The 15,063-nt window shown below is 34.8% G+C and overlaps 1 pseudogene; it reads left to right on the top strand.

Moving 5' to 3' along the window:
• Window positions 1-304: 304 nt before the first annotated feature.
• Window positions 305-13,060, top strand: LOC119189916 (annotated as a pseudogene).
• Window positions 13,061-15,063: the final 2,003 nt, after the last annotated feature.

Below are 15,063 nucleotides of genomic sequence, written 5' to 3'. Positions count from 1 at the left end.
ATTGTCCGAAAAAGATACTAAAGTTCACTTGTTCATCTTTGATTTAATACAGTGTTGCATAATCAGACATTTTTTCGACTTTATTTGGTATGAATTTACTATACGCACTTATACCTTAAGATTCATTATGTTTTTGAGATTATCTGACTTACCTTCTGTGAGCTAGATTTATATGGGACATATTAACGCCAAGCCCTAAACCTTGACAAAATTCTGGGAATATCAAAATTATGTTTCCTTACAAAGAGAATTATTTCATATTAATAATGTAATAGTAAAATATTAAGTTTCGTATGACAATCATCATAAAACGTTATACAATTCCAAAACAACCCTAGTTGTTTATCTCAAGAGAGGCGTCGGGCATTAGTCGCATCCCGGTTCTGTAGGGAGCTGCTTGTGCGGTGCTCTCCCGTTGTCTGCGCGCCTGGTACTGAGTGCGGTGAATGTGTAGTGAAAAATGACTGAATTTCAAATGTGAGTGTTTGTTTTTAATTTTTATAGGTGATGTTCAGTTTTATGAGATATTTTCTGAAGTTAATGAACTGAAAAATACTTCATTGATAAGCTACCATGTTATACCTATGAGCTGTATATATAGGCCTACATTGTAATTTGATTTTAATATTTATAGAAACATTGAAGGGGAGAAAAGGCGCACCTAACTTTATTAACTTGAATAACAAAGTAAACTTTTTTTAAAATAAAACTTATTATGTTTAAAATTCAAACAGCCAGTAAGTATAAATGGGCGTAAACTGACATCAAAATTAGATTTTAATAAAATGGTGCAACTTCCTTTGCAAATGCTAACAATAATTATTAATGTTTAGTACAAAGGAAAAAACTGATAAGGATCTTATTATTGTAACTACCAGAGCAAAATACCATATTTCCTAGATCACGACAGTACAATCTTAAATTATATTGACGTTTAAAATCCATATGAAAAAGCTAACCCCCTTATTCATAAACGTTTTTTATCTAAGGACGGAGTACAGCTGTGATAACAAGCCTGTTTCTCAGTAGGGCCGTTGTGATTGGTTATTATTGTTGTATTTCAATATTAGCCAATCACAACGGCCCTACGTCTACGCACTGTGAAGACTGCCATGCCGTCAGCACTGAGAAACAGACTTGTTATCACAGCCTTACTCGGTCGTTAGATAAAAAACGTTTATGAATAAGGGGTAAGTATATAATACCATAACAATAGCAACAAATCATCCCGCTTATACTCCCAGACCTAGTCTGAGATACAACCATTTCAGCTTGTTCGTTTAGCAGTTCCTTACATTATTCACACTGCATTACAAATTGCTAGTTGTAATAAAAACAAGCCTGTTGCCATACGGATTACTAATCATTGCAATCTCACGTAATACTCGAATCAAAATATAATTAACACTTTTAAATACCTAAGGATCAAATCTGATATCGGAATTTAATAATTTAACGCAGAGTTGAGAGGATCCTTATACAGTGCGATTGCTTTATGTTGGCCAACTTAAAACTAACACGACAAACGCCTTCTTTATCTGTCGTCACTCGTTACTCCCTAGAAACAATACTATTATCGCCACTCGAAACTTCAAAGTGGCCAACTTTAGGTGCTCTTACTGTATTGTTCAATCTAATATTAGTATGTTTCAATATCAATTTGAAAGTTTTCATAGATGTTTTTATGTTTATTATTTGTCATAAACACTGAGATTGAATTAACTTTAAATGTAGATTTGAAACGATGTCCTGGAAGCATATCAACAAAAGACTTTTCAACATTTCGAAATATAAGACCGTTAGTTTGTCTGATAATGCCAAATGTATTCATGTCTTGGAATGAAACGTCTCTTATGATGCCCATTGCAATGTTGGTTGAGAATGTTTGTGAATGTCTGATCACATATTATGGTCTTATAAAGTTATATTCGTTCAAGTTAAAAGAATTTTTGAAACCCAATCCCCCCTAAACTGTACACTTAACCAATCATCAAGATCGTTTTAAGTTAATAAACCAAGTTAAGTGACCTTTAATTTCATTAATCCATACAATTGTTCCCGATGTCAGCGTTTATTATCGCATAACATTATGTTTATCTCATATTACTAACACTTGTGTTATGTTTTCCTGGTACTTCCATTATGAAGTCATACTTTTTTGTAATTGTTATTATTATCACTGCATTCGTAACCATTGTATTATTATTTGTATGTTCGGAATCCACGTTGTTCAACATTAAAATATTAATTTTACGGTTCCAAATACACAATATTATATATTTTTTAGGCATTTTATATAGGTACATATGTATACAGGCGAAGTTAAGGCCATAGGTAGTTCTCTCGCAGATGTTGCAGAGATTAACATTATGGGTGCATCACAGATACTTCTAAAATAATATTAAAATAATATTTGATATATTAAGTAGCTCGAGATTTACAATTTTGCCTGTCATACGCCACTATTGCGCAATAAAACGGTATTTACTTATTTGTTTAGAGCGTTTTCATATTAAATAGATTTTGAAATCACATAAAAAGACAGTATATTTTTAATAATCATAAAAAAAAATAAAACGTATTCATAAAATGCCCATATCAGCACAATTCTTTTGAACTTCAATAAAAATACCAATTAAACTACTATAGAAATTGTAATGTGTCGAGTGGGGATCTAAATTACTGAAACGCAATGCCAAAGGCCAATCTGGTAAAGGATCAGATAAGCGACGATGATTCGTTCATAAAAGAACTGACCTTGATTGTTCAAATCTCTTGAATGAACAAGATATGGAATTGAATGAACTTAATTCCTCATATGAAATAAAGTTCTAAGTTCCTATTGGTCGGTTCTTAATCATTTACTTTAGTGTTATGATAGTATACTCGGAGACTTTTATAATTTAAAGTCTGAAATAAAATAATTTTATAGGTATTTTTACTTAATAATTGAGAAGCTTATTCTGATTTTCAATATTAAATATTTTAAAGGATCCTTCAAGGTAAATACGATAATAAATACCTAAATGTTTTTTATTTAAATAACCAATTTTGTCGGTCTTGTATTTACCGGAGTACTTCTATCACCCAAATTTCAATCATAGAAAAAAGGGCAGGGGAATGAAGAGAGGTCTGGTCTCGGATTCTCATTCGATAAATATTGTTATTTCTTAGACTTTTCGTGATACATACCGTTAATAGAGAATGGACTGTGCTGTATGCAGCTTTAAAGTAAAAATTGGCTCCAAAGATTGTGAGATGAAGAGTGTGTGCGGCCAGAAGTCATCTTATACTTAAATACTGATTGTCCCAACCAGGCCTGCAGGAGCTGATGAGTTCTACATAAGCGCCATTGTTCCCAAGCACAAAAGCAAGATTGACTGCATTCGCTTCTCTCCTACAATGGTCAATTTCGTGACAGTATTTCTCAGTCCCTAACACATTATCTAGCATTCAATTCCTTAATGGATTATAATTGTTGAATTAACTTTTGTTATTACCAAACGGACGGGCATGTTATACTCATTAAACCAATTAATCTTCCGTTGTGCCACGTTTGCTGCATTGTGGCCCAAATAGCGCATGCGTGTTTGCTTCGTTTTAATTGTCTGTTAACTGTGTAATTTATTAGAGTTCACTTTTAGGGTTCCTTTTAGACAAGCATACTGAAATCTAAACCATTAGAACATTGAAAGGGTATCGAAATGTAATAGTAGCGAAATATTTACGGAGACCGGCTTAGGTTTAAGATAGAGCGATGTCGATGAGAAAGTGCTTTCCTGTAATTAAATTTTAAATGTGGATTTTTCTGGGATACAACATATCTCAAAAATATTAGGATGGATGGATGCCAGAATATATGTTATATCCACCCGGATTGCGACTACCGTACACAAGGTGTTAAAACCGGCCATAATGGCCCACGTAAATGCGTTGCGTTCCAGCATCAGCCATTATATATCCTGTTCTAACAGGCCGGCATAATTGTATCGACTGTCGAGGGGTAATCATCTCTCGTCAGTCGACATTCTATTGGACCCTACTCCACTTATCATCAGGTACAGTGGGGCCACTTTGCCGTGCCCCTATAATAAATATTATATATGTATAATTATATCCCAGAAAAACGGACATTTAAAATGGCCGAAGCCAGAAACAGGTATTTATGTGCCAAAATTTTACCCAATTACAGCGAAATGCATCATCACAAACTTGAAAATGTATAGTATAAGGATTATGACAAATAATAACATGATTAAATTTATGGGATGCGGAACCCTTAGTGTATTTTCGACTTACAGTTGTTCGATATAAACAAACCTTCCTATTCTCAGAAAAACGTATTGCTGCGATCAAAAGTACCTTATATGTTAATTCAATATATTTTTATAAACTAATCTTCCAAACACATCACAATTCAGTTGACGTATAAATGGAGAAACGGTGAAAGAAAACATCATGAGGAAACATTCATACCTGAAAATTCTCCATAAGAATTTCGAAGGTTTGTGAAGTCTAACCCGTACTAGGCCAGCCAGGTGAACTAAAGCCTTAACCCTCCCAGTAGAGGAGGGCCGTGTTCAGCAATGGGCAGTATATAATAATACAAAATACAGGGCTGATATCACTCACTCGAACTTCATGATACTATGAGCTCATTCTGCGTAGATCGGACCGGCAACAGCTGAAATTGTTAAAATATTGTATAATATTAAAATGAAGGTAGATATTCTAACTTTGACTTTTCAGACGACGAACATCTCAGTCCGCCGCGTGACCATGAAGGCTGCATAGTCTTCGAAACGGGAGAAAATAAAAATAAAAAAACGCGATAACATCCGAAAAATTATTTACACAGTCAAATTAATAACAGAAGGCAATGGAACAGTGAGTGTGTTTGTCAGTCAAAAATAAAATTATCATAAACAAATTTTTTAATACTAGATAAATTTCGAAAATGAATATATATATGAATGGCTCAACCTCTTCACAAACTTTCACAGTTATGATATAAATGAAATTTTCATACCACAATATTAACTGCGCAATAGATTGCGTATCTAAATAGACCACATCCTTTGACAACGGAGTTGTTAGCACAACATTAACTAATTTTCTAGCAACTATAGTTTTTATAGTATCAAAAATTATGAAACTTTTGCTATTCGCATGGAAGTGCTCATAGAGGTCATAGTGTGATAGTTGGAGCTTGAAATATTATGGTTGGTTTAGGTTTGGTCTCATCTCCAGGGGAGTCGATAATGTTTATTATGTAATTTATAAGTGTAGAGTCATAATGCTATGTTACGTTTACGCGAATATTAGACATTGAAATAAAACTATTTTTCGAATTTTATCGGGATTTAGTATAATATTATTATTATCTCCCGACGTTGCGAAGCTTTGCAGCCGTCATACTCACGAGGGACTGCGGTGTTGGTCGAAAATTAAAGAATATCAACATACATTTTCTTATTGAACAAAATTTTTAATTTCTCGCGATCCGTTCTACACAGAATGAGCTAACAATGTCTTGAATAGACATTATGTACAAAGTCGAAGTCAAAGTAAATTTCATTGTGGATTCATGATAGTTTGAACATTCCCAGAGATCAGAGAGTCAGATTCTTAGTCTCTGTAGGCGTATTGTTGCCGAGAAACCCTAGGCAAAGACTATAAATCCTTCGAGATCGCATCAGCGTAATTTTTGACAAATGCTAATGTGCATAGATTTGAATGTAGTCATTTATAATAGAGCGACGGAAACAGCTCGTTGGGCAGGAGGGGTCCATCAGAACTAGTTACGATAAATGGGGCCTGACAAAATATTATAGATGTTCGGGGTTACATCTGATTGATAAATATAAACAACTAGGTGTTGCTTGCGGCTTTGCCCATGTGGAGTCTTTCTCCTACAAAAGTCGCTAAATTACTGGAGCGATTAATGCCATCTGTACGCTGCCTTTGCTATCCACTTAAAACGTAGACTAAAAGAAATCTGCCTTCAAAACATCATTTGCAATACATCTGCAGATTTTATATTGAATTGTCGCAATTGCCAATATCATCGTACAATGAAAAATAATTTAAGCGATAATGGTATCAATAGGACTGACGACTCAGAGGTCGATGCCAGCGTAGATTATGGTGAGGCAATCAGTGCATCCTGCCTCCCAATTGCTGGCTGAGGATCGTAAACACTTAGCATTTGAAAGCTATATTATGAGGTTATGCCACCCACATACGTCCGTGAGTCTTGGATTTAGTTTGTATCCTGATAAATAGTGAGGGGATCTTCCTTTTTGACTGGTTGTTAGCAAGTCACGCAGATTTCCAATGAGATTTATGCCTTAAAAAAGTTTCGTAGAGTCGAGCTCGAAAGCTAGTGATAAAGAAATCAAGCCGAAATTAGGTATTTTTTACGATTTGATACAAGTTGCAGCGCAAGTCTACCTAAAGCAATTATGTCCTTGTGTTCTCAACACTCAGTGAGATCAATATTACACTACATACTTTAAAATTGATATTTTTTGTCTAAAATATTATAAAAGCATTTAATATTTTTTTATCATTATCAAAAATGTTATGTAAATTACCCTTATTTTATTGGAAATGAGATTTATCAGTATCGTGTTCGGACATTGGCGTCAAATCCGCTGTGACATTGCGTGGCTTTTTTAAAGTATCTACAAAGTATTATGCTACTATTACGTAGATATTCTAGCTAACTGAACTCATTTATCTTCTTTATATTACTCCTATCGCGAAATTCATAAAACATCATCACATTATTAATCTGTGTAGGTGTGGTAAATTGTGAGGACCCACGTAAAATTCATAAACCAATTTAAAAAGTTTAAAAGCAATTTTGATCCTGAGATGTCGAGCATTTGATTGTTTGTCTATCCTTTGCCATATTCCAATAAGGTTTTCCCGTAAACTAATGGCATTTGCTTCATTGCCCGACACTAACGGTTATGACAATTAACACAACCGTCCCTCTTCGTTCCCCTATGCCGACCGAGTTAGTTGACCCCACAAGGATGCTGTCTATTGGTACGTTTAGGACCGGCAGCTGAGAACTTAATTCATTGTTTGTTGGTGTATCAACGTTATGACAATGAGTTGCGAGAAAGGAAATGTGAATGAATTTTTGACTGAATATTTACATATTTATATTGATATTATTTGTACTAAATATTTAATTCTTTCAAGGTGCAAATAGCATGAGAAACAAACAAAAATGACTTACAAAAGTGATTTGAAACGATACGGACCGGAGTGAACAGTGCTGCGCCGAAAACGATGGTGTTAGTGAATTTGAAGAGTGTGTGGACAAAATGGTGGTTTGCGATTGTCGTAGTGATGGCCGCGATGGTGATGCAGGTGACCACACTAAACGGACCCAACGTGTGCATGGTCAAACAAAAGTAAGTGGTATTATGTAATCTAATTAGGGTATTTTCAAAACAACTATTTTGTAATGAACTTAACAGACTTAAAACCATTTATGTGTATTTTTGTCACATATGGGATAGTGTTATATAGAACAATTGAAATCAGGTCGGTCGTAAAAACTAAGCCCAATTATTTCTGCGACATGCTACATCCGTGTGCCTATTTATGCCTACGAAGAGTAGTGCCAGCGCCATTGTGATCTGGAATAAATGATGTTGTAACCAGTCTAATTTACAATGATTTTTTATGTTTATGCGAAGGTTAGAAATTGAAATTTGACTTTGTATTTTGGAACAGCCATTAATACCTCAGTATAACAAATGCATACTGCCATTCTTTGTAATTCAATCTTCAAGTTGATGTTACTTTTCGTGTAATGGGGTTTAAATTTATGCTGGCATAATGCCTGTTCTTCTAGTTCTGAGTTCCTAGCATCTGTTACAGGTACAACATAACAAAGAGAGTGAAGTACCGCGCTCCGATGTCCGTCCGTACTTACGAATGGTGCTTCTCCATGCCACCACGATGCTCCAAGTGGAACACCGAGATGAGGGACCTTACTCGACTTGAGGTATGGTTAAAAGTCCACTATCCAAAAGGAGACAATCTTTCTAATATTATTAATGCTGATTTTGGTAAAGATCTTTGGAAGTTTGAATGTTTGTAAGAAATAAATGCGAGAATGCCCGAACAAATTAAGCATACAGATAGATCAAGCCCTGGATTCATATGTAGAATAATTATCCATGAACAAGCACATAGAAGGATTATAACACTAGGATAGGTCTTTCACCCAGGCAAAGTCGCAAGCTTTACCCTAGTTACACATAATGATCATTCTAATTGTTAAATAAACAATCCTTGAGAAAAACTAGACCGTTTGTAAAAGGGCTGTCAATGACGTTAATTAAACTGCATTCTTAGAAATCGGTTTAATTTATTGACTTATGCTCTTCGACTATTTGCATAAAGCTTCGCCTGTCCAGAGTATCCTCTAAGTATTTTAAAAGGCTTTATAATATTTTTAAAATAGTATCATAAAGAATCTTGCTAAAAGGGCATTTTAGGGCCTATATCCTCACCAGTAGTGATTGCCAAACACTCTTGAAGTTAGGCTTCTTTGCTATTTTTATTTTTACTTTTAGAATATAAGCAACTCTTTATTAATTGAAATAATAATTATTATAATTTATCTTAACCTGTCATAACTGCAACTATATTCGCCTGTGTAACTTACAAATTATTTTATTTTAATTTATCAGTCTGAGTAACTAAGACTTAAATAGTCTTTGCAGTAGCGCGGCCCGGCAAGCTGTAGTGCACTAAATTATAAAAGACTGATGGTTATAATTATTTATTACATTAAACTGCATTTCAGACAGAAGAACGGACAGCAGAAGTGGCGGTGTGCTGTCCAGGATACAAAATGAGGGACGTTTCCTGTGTTCCCATATGTCCCAATGGGAAGACTGGACCCAGATGTTCCGAAGGTAAGTCCAAGATTTACATTGGTATTGCTGTCTCCAACCCTTTTTGCCGGTCGCATTTCAAATTCCAATTCCAAGCGCTCACGTTTGGCAATCAAAAACGACCTGTTCATTAACAAAGTAATAATGAAAATAAAAAAACATCGCCATGTTGCGGTGACATATGCAACTAATTAATTGGACTGATAACATTAATTTTAAAACTAAAAATAGTGGAGCCTCCAAAACAAGATTACTATTTTTCTGCTCGAGTTAGAAATAAATATTTTAAATATTCTGTCCACCTCCTTGGTGGCTTAATACAATAATGATCTAATAAAAGTCATAAGAGGTTGCTGGGTGCGAGCTGCTTCCAATAAGTTGATCTGGAATTTTTTGGGGAAGGCCCATGTTCAGCATCAGACATCCTGCAACTGATGATAATGATTTCAATCATAATCATAATATCTTTTAACAGTCACTTCACATTACCAGTGATCCTTACAGCATCTTGAATCGTAAGAATATCTGTGTCTCTACATGAATTAATATTTTACCTACCGATGCAATCTTCTGGCGATGTTATGTGCTTTCTCTATTGTTTATTCGATTTAAGAAGTTCTATCTTCCTACAAATTTACTTGAATTTACTCAGATCAAGAAGCAATCCATTCCTTTTCCCTTCATTCCATGCATGTTCATCTTGCATTTCCCTATATTGCCAAGCAATAATATTGTTCCTGCAATATCTTTTTTCAGACTGTCCACAAAACAGATGGGGACCTAATTGTGTGAACGAATGTCCACGATGCCAGCATGGGGAATGTTCCCCGGTCACAGGCGAGTGCCACTGCCAACGCGGATGGCAAGGTGAGAGGTGGGTGGCCACTTTATATTAATGTTATTACAATTAGTTTACGTAAAATAATAAATAACTGAATTCTTACTGTAACTTATTTTTAAGTATTTGATTAATTTTATCGAATTCCTTTAATATTATTCCTTATTTAAAAGAAGATAGACGTTGACGTATTCGTAATAACGCTGTTATTAACATGTTTCAGTTGTGAGCTCCGCGTAACTACTACGACGACAACAACAGCTGCTACTCCAGAAGCACCACTAATAACCTATACCAGCACTAAAACTTCTTCCATGCCTACACCTTCCACAACCACTGTTAGTGCTACAACTGAAACTAAAACCACTGCTAAAGCTACTGCCATATTGCCCGCTTTTACATCTACAACAGCAACCACATCGGTAGCAATTACTACTATAGCTCCTACTATCGCTTCTACAAAAATAACTTCTCCTATGACTAGCGAAAAGACTACCGAAGTCGTTCAAACTACCACTGAAAGCCATAAAACAATATTTCAAACAACAACTGAATCACACAAACAACCTGTATTGGTATCGATTACGAAAGCCATTGAGCCAGTCGTAACAGAGAGCCTACAGACAACTCCAGTTTATAATAAAACTGAAATCATACTACAACAACAACCTACTGCACCAAGTATAGAAGTCAAAATGATACCTACTGTCGCATCTAAAAATATTATAAAAGACAAAAAAGAAACGTATGCCTCTACAAATTTTAATATAAATGGGACAAACGAAGAAACTGCAACCACACCGACTATAACTCGTGAAAAGATGACGACACCACATGTGACAACACCTTTTACCATTATACCATTAACTGGACCTAAACCCACTGAAAAACATGCAGTCACAACTGTTTCTACAACATCTACAACCATAAAGTTAAGTCCAACTACTGAACTGACTGCAGTTAATAGTGAAACAACTAAACCAACAACAGTTACAACGTCCAAGGAAACAACAGTTATAGCCTTAACAGTTAAAGAAACAAAAACAGAAACAACAAAGAAACCAGATACCACGTTGAAGGTTTCAACCACGACCAAATTTAAACCAAAAGAAATTTGGATCAAACCAGCACAAAAGGTGAACCAATAGAGGCGAAAAAGATAACCTATGATGTTTTAAAACATAGAGTTGCCACTAACAAAGATTTCACAACAAATACTACACCAAAGACCATAATAGTATCTATAATACCAACATCAGTGTCTTACGCAACTTTCAAAAAAATTGCTTTGACAACCGCATCATTTATAGCGCAAAAAACTAACACAACGATGAAGTCCTACAATAAATCGACGGAAGGATTTACTAAACCAATGTCAACGTATATCTATACAACGCCGGCTACAGTAAAAACAATGGCAACTACAACAATTAGAAATACAAAGCTAGACGAGATCTTAGTAAAAGACATACCCTCTCAAGAAGCAACCTTAAAGGATTCATCTTCAAAAGAAAATAACAAAACTAATAGCATGATTGACAAAGATTACGTTAAAAAATCTAACTCTTCGGCTGTCTCTTCATTTAACACTATACAGACGACTGATAAAAAGACTTTATTAACCAATGCAATTGTTAGCACTACTCCGGTGACAATAAAATCGAATCCTGTACATAAGCATATAACAGATCGAAAAAACATAACTAAAATCGCAACAAAACAAACAACTAAAGTGGTGGTTGAAAAAAAATCTAACCATACTAAAATGCTAACAAATTACAAAGTAACCACAGAAGATCCTACGGATGAAGAAACGTTTCATATTTTGACAGAACCGGAGCATATCACTGCTGTGATGGGGGAGAAAGAGGCTGGGAGGACCTCCATCGATCTCATATCGGTGATAAGCATCGCTGGTGGGGTAATGATGGCCGTGATAACAGTGGCTGTAGTGATAGTCATGATAGAGAGGTGCAGGAGGCCGCGATATGAAGATGTTAGAAAGATAAATGATATTCGAATGCAAGTCATGATAGACGGCAGCGACGCACCGCCTCCTTATGTTCGAAGTATATTCCATACTCCTTTGCCTGGTATGTTATTTTTTAACTTCATGTATTTTTATTATACCTATATTATATTGGCAATAGCTAGTAATACAAACAGAAGAAGAACTACCCAGAACATTGAAATAAAAGCACTGCAAAACAATTATAACTCCGCTCGCCTATTTGAGACATAAATAAATTAAATTAATACTCAGTGCTCGCTGCAAAATTTCAAGTACATGCTCATTAACTTAGTTAGTCAAAGCATCGTGCTAATTACGCGAAGGTCATGAGTTCATTCCCTCATGAGGCATACAATTATTCCGATTCCATTACAATTTGCTACCTTTTATTAGCGGCTCCATCCGCGTGAATGAAAGTCTCACGGAAACCATAATTTTTGTGGATAAACATTATGTTTACCTTTAGTTTCTAAATAGACGGACGAAAAATATAATTTTGGGTTCAGGATTCAAGTACTTACCGTCCAAAAATTATACATTTTCGAAAACCTATTATATTAACGAAATAAAAAGTATTATATTATTTTGCTTGTGTCTATATTATGTCTACTGATTTCAGAACCGCCTATGTCAGAAAAATGTCATTATCAGCCAATATCGACATTGGACAGAAATCTCAAACAATTTATGAGGCCCGTCGTCGTACAAACTATTTCACCTATTATGCTGGAAAACTTCAGAGGTAAATTTTAATTTATTATAAAAATGTAGGTAAACAAATGTGATTTCTATAAGCTGTTTAATACATCTAGCACCTTTTATACGACTGATTTACCTGATCTATTTTTATATTTATTCTCTTAAATCATATTATACCTTTGCTTCTTATTCTAAAGATTTTGAACTAATTTGCAGGCATTTTGGAATGTCACTATGATCATTTGCCACGGCGGAGTCACGATTTTGTACCAATGGAAGCTCGTTGTTCTTTAACGCCATCTATGAGCGATTGTGGCGAACTACATCATATACAGCGCACCATTCGAGACTCTACATTAGAATCATTGAAATGCGAGGCGAAGCTTGATGTTATTGATACAACAACCTCGGAGCCACTATACGCTGAAATACCGTGCTGGCGGCCGCCTTCGGAACATGCCATAGAGATCTTAACCCTAAACGGTGAAGCCGTGACGGAATTATGACCGCGACACTAGTAAATCCGTCTTAGTTTTAAGTTATACCGATAGATGGCGTTGTAGTAAATTGTATTTGTGTTAATGTACCAAAAATTTATTGTGTGAAATTTTAATGTATTTTATTATAAGAAATTGAATACATACAGTTTAAATTACACTATTCTTTTTTTACTGAATGACAACAGGAGCAAGCCGCTTGCCTGTGAAAAGCGATATAGTGCTGTCGCAAGTGATAATACCTATATTATACAATAGCAACAACATCAAGTACTTATTTTAAAAGTGTGTGGTACTTTTTTTATACGAGCACCGCAAAGTGTACTGCTCTCATCACCTTGAGATATAGGACATAAATTCTCATAATGCGCCGCTGTAAGTCTCTTTAAATTTGAAGGAATAGTGTTTTCACTCTGTTTCTTGGTAAAACTAGTTAAATTGTATCCACCCAGTCGGATCCTCGAAAGAAAGGAGATTTTCTTAGAGAGAGTATACAAGCTGGCTTTATACATTAGTTTATATTTTACTTACATTTTATCTAAACATCGAGATAAATGTGCAATTAACATTAAATGAAATTCCGAAACCAGCCAATGTTATAAGTACACATATGTCATTCCGACTAATGAAACAAAACATTATTCCGCACACATTCTTGGCGCGTGTCGTGAAAGAGATGTATAAAAAAGACAGCTAGTAATTACGCATAATGAATGCAAGCTTCCCAATTAGGACGATTTCAACTCTACAAATTGCGCATTGTAATGACATATCCACCTCTATTAACACGTTGAGTGCGAAACCAGGTCTAAAACATCTTGTGCATTTCTTGTTAACAGTGCGACAAAGAAAATATTGATTTATGGCCAGGTGTAAAACGCCTTGTGCCACAGGAATGGAAAATATCTATAGAAAAATCCGTGTCGTTTCGAAAGTGTTCATAAACATAAACTTATAAACTTTTTGTAAAGCTATGCTTGGTTGAAACACAAATTTACTTGAACAGGTGTAAGTCAAAACCCTCCATTTTGCCTCTTAATAAGGTTTAAATTAGAAAACCGGTTGACAGCTATTGAAGCAATTCTTAACCAACTCTTAACGCTAAAACAAGTTTATAAGTAGGTCTGATAATAATTAGATGTCATTTATACAGGACAAATTATTGATGTAACACATTTACAATCTGTTTGTATATGAGTACCTACCAAAATATCTGTTAAAATGTGTGATATATTAAATAAAAATAAATATATTAATATTTGATGTAATTACATAACCGCTCTACCGTTCAATTACAAAAGAAAACGTGAACAAACAGAATGCAAGTTTCGTGGAATCTATAAACATTGATAACTTATCAGGGTTAGAGAGCATGGGTACTCGTATCTCATTATTTACTTGTTTAATCATATAATAACGAATACATTTAGTAATTGGAGAAAGACGTATAAAATCACAGTAAAATAAAAATTAATGAAAATAAAATGCTTTAATACGTAGGCGAACATAGTTGCATTTATGATGAGTGGTACATGAGAATATTTAATTATTACTTAAAGTTGTTTATATAAAAAGACATTTGATATTGGACATAAAGTTAATGAAAAACTAGTAGTAGTGAACAGTAATCCCTAATTACATATGGGGGTAATCATCATCAGCCGGATGTCCATTGCTGAACATGGGCCTACCACGAAGATTTCCAGATCGACTTATTGGAAGCGGCCCGCATCCAGCGACCTTCTGCGATTTTTATAAGGTGTATAGACGTCCGACGCAAATGACGTCATAGGGGTAAAACAAGTATCTATTTTATTGAAATTAAACTAATTTTCGGATTCTATCGCGGTTTTAGTATTTTTTATTTTCTCCCGACGTTTCGAAGACTGCAGCCTTCATGGTCACGGGGGGGGACTGAGTTATTGTTCATCCGTAAAGTCAAATTTACAATATCTACCTACATTTTACAATCATACAACTTTTTTAAATTTTTAGCTGTTGGTAACGTCGGGAGAAAATAAAAAATACTCAAACCGCGATAGAATCCAAAATTAGTTTAATTTCAATGTCTAACATTCGCGTAAAACATAA

This window comes from Manduca sexta, chromosome 20 (assembly GCF_014839805.1).
Source record: "Manduca sexta isolate Smith_Timp_Sample1 chromosome 20, JHU_Msex_v1.0, whole genome shotgun sequence".
NCBI lineage: Eukaryota > Metazoa > Arthropoda > Insecta > Lepidoptera > Sphingidae > Manduca > Manduca sexta.
This window is presented reverse-complemented; position numbering and strand designations above follow the sequence as displayed.